The sequence below is a fragment of the Chanos chanos genome, chromosome 8 (genome assembly GCF_902362185.1).
Source record: "Chanos chanos chromosome 8, fChaCha1.1, whole genome shotgun sequence".
Classification (NCBI taxonomy): Eukaryota; Metazoa; Chordata; class Actinopteri; order Gonorynchiformes; family Chanidae; genus Chanos; species Chanos chanos.
This window is the reverse complement of record NC_044502.1, coordinates 1,210,001-1,217,500: the sequence shown is the minus strand read 5'-3', so window position 1 is coordinate 1,217,500 and position 7,500 is coordinate 1,210,001. Positions and strand designations below refer to the sequence as shown.

General features: G+C 43.1%; 1 protein-coding gene across 1 annotated transcript in view; it reads right to left on the bottom strand.

Moving 5' to 3' along the window:
- Positions 1–6,318, bottom strand: part of mapre3b (microtubule-associated protein, RP/EB family, member 3b) — a 14,574-nt gene extending 8,256 nt beyond the window's left edge. Inside the window, exons 1-2 of the mRNA XM_030781825.1 lie at positions 6,240–6,318; positions 3,814–3,913 (exon numbers count right to left, since the gene is read on the bottom strand). The gene's annotated coding sequence lies outside the window, so the exon portion shown is untranslated. The remainder of the gene's footprint in view (positions 1–3,813; positions 3,914–6,239) is intronic.
- Positions 6,319–7,500: the final 1,182 nt, after the last annotated feature.

Here is a 7,500-nt window from a genome sequence, read left to right as displayed (position 1 = left end):
ATTCTCATGTCTCACTGTCTGTAAGAGTGATCCATTCTCATGTCTCACTGTCTGTAGGAGTGATCCATTCTCATGTCTCACTGTCTGTAAGAGTGATCCATTCTCATTTCTCACTGTCTGTAGGAGTGATCCATTCTCATGTCTCACTGTCTGTAAGAGTGATCCATTCTCATGTCTCACTGTCTGTAAGAGTGATCCATTCTCATGTCTCACTGTCTGTAGGAGTGATCCATTCTCATGTCTCACTGTCTGTAGGAGTGATCCATTCTCATGTCTCACTGTCTGTAAGAGTGATCCATTCTCATGTCTCACTGTCTGTAAGAGTGATCCATTCTCATGTCTCACTGTCTGTAGGAGTGATCCATTCTCATGTCTCACTGTCTGTAGGAGTGATCCATTCTCATGTCTCACTGTCTGTAGGAGTGATCCATTCTCATGTCTCACTGTCTGTAAGAGTGATCCATTCTCTTGTCTCACTGTCTGTAGGAGTGATCCATTCTCATGTCTCACTGTCTTTAAGAGTGATCCATTCTCATGTCTCACTGTCTGTAAGAGTGATCCATTCTCATTTCTCACTGTCTGTAGGAGTGATCCATTCTCATGGTGGCATACCTGAAACTGGTCAGTGACGGTATGTTTTCTGAGCGGCAGAGTAACCGGTCAGTGAATGACTGTCAGAGGAAACCTGATGTCATCCCAGTGTTGACTACCCTGATAAACCCTCTGAGTCGGCAGGAATGCCTTTTCCACCCAGCAGTCTCCTTATGGAGAAACACAGTCATCTGTGGACTTACACCTCTGACCTCTGTCTGGCATTCAGGTTTCCTCTCCTGAGATGGATCTTTAATTCTGTTGAAAGTCCAGGGGATTTCTGGTAAGACTGGTCTTTTTCATGATGAACACTGCTGCGGAATAGTACTGACCTGTATGTATGTGTGGTGTGTGTGGTGTGTGTGGTGTGTGTGTGTGTGTGTGTGTGTGTGTGTGCGACAAGATCTTAGGGTTTAGAGAAATCTCATTACAGACGCCTAAGACCAGCTCAGAGTAAAGCAAACACGACTTTCATTGGACACACACACACACACACACACACACACACACACACACACACACGGGTAGAAACTATGTGCCGAAAGCAGTTCTGAGTAAATGACTAGGAAGGGACGGCAGAATCCTTGGCATCGTTGACACAGAAACCAGGCCAACTGAACGGCTGTGTGTTATAACATCAGTTATAACAGAAACTAGGCCAACTGAACGGCTGTGTGTTATAACATCAGTTATAACAGAAACTAGGCCAACTGAACGGCTGTGTGTTATAACATCAGTTATAACAGAAACTAGGCCAACTGAACGGCTGTGTGTTATAACATCAGTTATAACAGAAACCAGGCCAACTGAACGGCTGTGTGTTATAACATCAGTTATAACAGAAACCAGGCCAACTGAACGGCTGTGTGTTATAACATCAGTTATAACAGAAACCAGGCCAACTGAACGGCTGTGTGTTATAACATCAGTTATAACAGAAACCAGGCCAACTGAACGGCTGTGTGTTATAACATCAGTTATAACAGAAACCAGGCCAACTGAACGGCTGTGTGTTATAACATCAGTTATAACAGAAACCAGGCCAACTGAACGGCTGTGTGTTATAACATCAGTTATAACAGAAACCAGGCCAACTGAACGGCTGTGTGTTATAACATCAGTTATAACAGAAACCAGGCCAACTGAACGGCTGTGTGTTATAACATCAGTTATAACAGAAACCAGGCCAACTGAACGGCTGTGTGTTATAACATCAGTTATAACAGAAACCAGGCCAACTGAACAGCTGTGTGTTATAACATCAGTTATAACAGAAACTAGGCCAACTGATCGGCTGTGTGTTATAACATCAGTTATAACAGAAACCAGGCCAACTGAACGGCTGTGTGAGTTATAACATCAGTTATAACAGAAACCAGGCCAACTGAACGGCTGTGTGAGATATAACATCAGTTATAACAGAAACCAGGCCAACTGAACGGCTGTGTGTTGTAACATCAGTTACAACAGAAACTAGGCTGTGTGAGTTATAACATCAGTGGTGTAACGGTAAGCATGGCACCTGGAAACCAGAAGGTCATGGGTTTGAAACTGAGATATGTCAGTTCCCTAAGGCCCTTAACAGTAACTTGGGTCCATGAGTATTTTATGTCTTTAACATGGGAAAACATTCAGAATGTAGTACAGAACAAGAAATTCTGACTTTAGCACAAAATGACTCTGTGTTCTGTGTTGTCTAGACACTGATCTAGAATCCACCACCACATCTCACTCCTTTTCACTCTCTGCTCTGCACTCCCTTCAGGAGATTCAAATGGTTTCATTTGACTACATTCCAATCTTAAATGTTTTGCTGTTAAATTTGCATGGGAAATGCCATGGTGCAGTGTTGTGCACTTTTCATAATCACAGGAGGGTGCTTGTCAACATCTCACCAAAGCAAACAGGCTCTGAATCTGCAACGTCAGACGAAAAAACAAAAAAAACAAAAAAAACAAAAAACAAACCCAATGCTTCACACAAGCGAAAAAAAAAACCCCACAGTGAGGACAGGCCTAACAGACGACCTGAAAAACTCAGAAATGGACGATGCCCTGCATACTGCCACAGCTCAAGGTTTCCCATATGTTGGGGGGGGGGGGGGGGGGGGGGGTAAATAGGTTAGGGGGTGAGTCAGAGTTGACATAGTTTTTGCATTAAAAAAAATGCACGCACACACACACACACGCATTTATGGACGGGCGCACACGCACACACACACACGCACACACGCACACGCACACACACACACACACGCGCGCGCGCGCGCATTTATGGACGGGCGCACACACACACACCACACACACACACATGCGTGCACACACACGAATGCACAAATGCATGCATGTATGGGCACACACTCCGTGCTATTACAACGGAGAGGGAAAGAGTTTACCCACACTACTCAAACATCTTGTTATGAAAAACAGTGTTCTCAGTTACATCAGGAAACACAAACATGTATTATGAGAGAGAGAGAGAGATAAGATGGTCCATAAACATGCTCCAACACATCCCAAATTGTCCTCTCATACACGTGTGTTTGTGTGTGGGGGGGGGGGCGCAGACTGAAAAACATAACTGATAATGTCAAACAGAGGAGAAAGTCTTAAAAACCTGGCAGGGTTTCAGTGACTCTGAGTGTATGCATGTGTGTGTGTGTGTGTGTGTGTGTAAGTGCGAGAGAGAGAAAGAGACACAGAGAGGGAGAGGGAGTGAGAGAGAGAGAGAGAGGGATAGGGAGAGAGCAAGAGAGAGAGAGAGAGGGAGAGAGAGGGGGGGGTGAGAGAGTGGGAGAGAGAGAGAGTGGGAGAGAGAGAGAGAGAGAGAGAGGGAGAGAGTGAGGGAGAGAGTGAGAGAGAGGGAGAGAGAGAGAGCGACATTCTGACAGATTAAAGCTGAGGTAAAAGGATAGAATATGAAGTTAAGATGAGAAAGGAAAAGAGTCAAGGTTGAAATTCAGAGAGAGGTTAACTCCTGATATGAAAATACACATTGTTCCCTTGGGGGTGTGGCAAGAGAGAGAGAGAGAAAGAGAGTGAGAGAGAAAGAGAGTGAGAGAGAAAGAGAGTGAGAGAGAAAGAGGAGAAACAGAGAGAGAGATGGCAGGATTCTATTATTAACATTAAATGTGTGATCTAATAGCAGTATAGGAATCTGGGCTGACCACACCTCTAAATCACATACACAAACACATACAGAGACACATACACATGCACTCACATGAATCTCCTATGAGACCTTCTAACCTTGGTTGAGTGTGTGTGTGTCGCAGTGCTGAGATGAAACTGTTCTGTATTGCTGGTCCCAGTGGAAGTGTGTCCTATTAAACAACACACAGGAGGAAACACACAATGAGAACTGCCACAGGACATTCAGTCTCTCTCACTCACACACACACACACACACACACAATCTTTCTCACTCGCACACACATATACACTCACACGCATACTGTCTCCACTCAAACACACACGCGCACGCAGACACACACACTCACATACATACTAGCTTTCTCACTCTCACACACACACACATATACACTACACTCACATGCATACTGTCTTCTCTCTCTCTCTCACACACACACACACACACATACACATAGTATCTTTTTCACTCACACACACACATATATACTCACATGCATGCTGTCTTCTCTCGTGTGCACAAACACATACGCACATGCACAAACATGCACACTCAAACACACATACACTCACATGCATGCTGTCTTATCTCGTGCGCACAAACGCACACGGACACACACAAACATGCACAGACACACACCCACACACTCACATGCATGCTGTCTTCTCTCTCTCTCACTCACACACACACACACGCACTCATACACACACACGCGCGCGTACGTGGGCACACACACACACACGCACACATGAGAAGATATGTCCATCTGTTAAACACAGCACTCAGGTGTACAAAGCACTGACTCTTCCCGCTAAAGCCCAATCAGTGGTCAGCTCATTAGCATAAAAGAACACCAATAAACGTGGTGTTATAAGTGTGGTACCCAGGTAACTATGGAGACACATCCATAAGTGAAGTGACAGATTGGGGCTGGAGCACTGGCCTGTGCAGACTGATGGTTTAGGCAAATCTTAGTTTTACTCCTGAGACACTGTGAATATGACACCGTGAAGTGAACTGACACTGATTTAACACTGAGTTTCTCACAGTCTGAATAAAGACGTGATTACACAGGTTCAGATTACACTGAGAAAAAAACACATCGGTACAGAACACACACACACACCCACTCATTTATCCTGAGTTAATGTGTTTCTGTACATGGCCCTAACTCATAAACGGGACGGGGTGGGGGGTGGGGGTGGGGGTGCTATGCCTCCCTGCTTTCAGCTCACAGTGAATCGTCCTCCAAACAACTGGGTGGATTCAGATCATCTCACCGTCATTACAGCATTCACACACGCGCTGCTCATCCTAATTAAACCTCGTGTCATCTGGTATCAAAGCCGTGAACCGCGGCAATCTTATTGTTCCTGCTCTATTTCTTCATATTTTCCTTTTCTAAAAGTTTTTTTTCACTGCACCCCTTGTACAGAGCGTCAGTGTATACAGACAGTCCGGCGCTTGGAACTAGTCATATACCGAGCAAAGTCCTCCAGTAGATTTAGACACATTTTAACTGGATAAATAATAATAATGCTTGCTTGAAGTTTCGTTTTGTACTCATTGCACTGAAATAGCCCCGGACAGTTAAAATGACAGCTCAACGTGGCTTGGAATCAGAGGCGCTTATATTGTATTGGTTTAGACAGTCACTCGTTAATTCCGAGGCGCTGTGGACAGACGACGGACAATACGCATGAACTTGAAATCGAACCAGAACTTTTTAATGTATGGCAGAAAAACAGACGCCTCTGATAAGAATCCGGCTTTACAGAATTAAGGAATGAGATTAAATGGGTTGCTTATAATTATTTTTGAACAACACAGTTCAGCCGTAAAAATAAAATTCTCTAAATAAGGTCACTTAGAAAGGTAGCCGATTAAAAGGAATTTAACTTCGCGAACACAGTATATCATACTTTGTTTCTGACACATGGTTATCGAAAGATAGGAAAATCCTGAAAATACACAAAGCATGGAATTAGTCTTCGTCTATTATTACGTTACAGATATCAAACACGAGTTTTAAAACATTAGCACTCTGGCTAACTGTATATTATCCGCTATTAACTGCAGTTGCTACGAGATGAAGTAAGTGAGCTAGTTATCGAGCGAAAGCAGACACTACAAGTTACAACTGACCAACGACCCACTGTACAACAAATATGAAAGGGGTACATTATTAACCAGGGTAAACCCCAGCTATAATAAACTATCGCAGGCACTCCGGATCCAAGGCTGGGAACGGGCACATGTCTCTATTAATGAAGAACGAGCGTTTTACCCGACCTCTTCTGGAGGCCTCGAATTATAGCAAACACAACTCATACACTTGCTGCACTGACTGCCTATTGCAGTGAATGGGACAGGGTAACACTACATACTAGTACTAGCTACAGATACTGTCAGCGAGCCCGTCAAGTAGTTAAACGAGTCACATTTTCAAAGAATAAGAACAACTGTCAAAAATTTCCAAGTTATAGGTTTTTGCTTACTGTATCTCAAAACTGTCCTTGTCCGTTGTTTACTGTTGTGTTCCGGTCGGTGGCTGCGTTGCTTTTCCCCTCAATGCCGTTGCCAACGCCAACGCTGCTCGGGGGTAACGCACGTACGCTCGACCAACCAGTCGTCAGCTCGCCTGGTCTTAGCGCGCCTGCGTAGCATGCAAGCGACAGCACGCGTTTGTCCATTAGGTCCATGAAACTGCACTCCAAAGCATAGCCATGTTGGAGCGAAATCCACTACGTACTACAGGCCGTTGAACCAAAATGTCTCCTATTAATCGTTCTGTCGCAGTTCGAAGATATATAAACGGGGAATTCCTCCACGGGTTTCTGGCAAGTTAAGCTGCTTGTATGCCTTCTGTTTCTGCGCAATTTGGCAAATCGTCATTAACGTCATAAAAACGCCCATACCACTCAATTTGCTTAATCGTATTATTTATTTTCGCATCCATATAACAGTCAACCAAACCAGTACTGAAAGTCCACATTTAAACAAACACGGTCACATTTCTGTCAAGAAAATGATCTTATGCACAGCACATACAAATAATACCTATGTAATACATACCGAACACAACAATTATAAATACTCATTAAAAATCAGCACCAATTGGAACAAAGATTATGCTCATGCGTGGTTCAGAGATGTGGTGACTTCTAGGCGAGACAGTCACATGAGCTTTAATATAGTAGTGGTAGTAACAACAACAACAGTAATAATAATAATAGTAATAACAACAACAACAACAAGAACAACAACAATAATAATAACAATAATGATAATAACAATAATAATAATAATAATAATAATAATAGTACCTAAATATGAAAAAACAAAATTCCAGTTTGAGGGACACAAGTAAGAAACGTCTGAAGTGTGTAATCTGCAAGCAGACATTAAGTATTTTTTTAGTGAGTGTGTGTGGCTGAGTGAGAGAAAATTTTGCATAAAGTTTACTTCAACAGAAAGGCGCTGACCTCCGGGCAGACTGATGCATGGTACTGCTCAGAATTTCAGCAGTATTTACCTCTAACAACTGATGAATAAGGTTAACCAAATTTAAAACTGAACAGAGGGAATGGTTACATCTCATGGTCCGTATATATGATACTGTTTTGTGTATACAATACTCATGGATGCATAAGAACGCTAAACAAGTACAGCACAGTATCAGCACATAATTCATATAGTAGAGAATCAGTAGAGCTGTATATGAACTAATGAGAATCAGTAGAGCTGTATATGAACTAA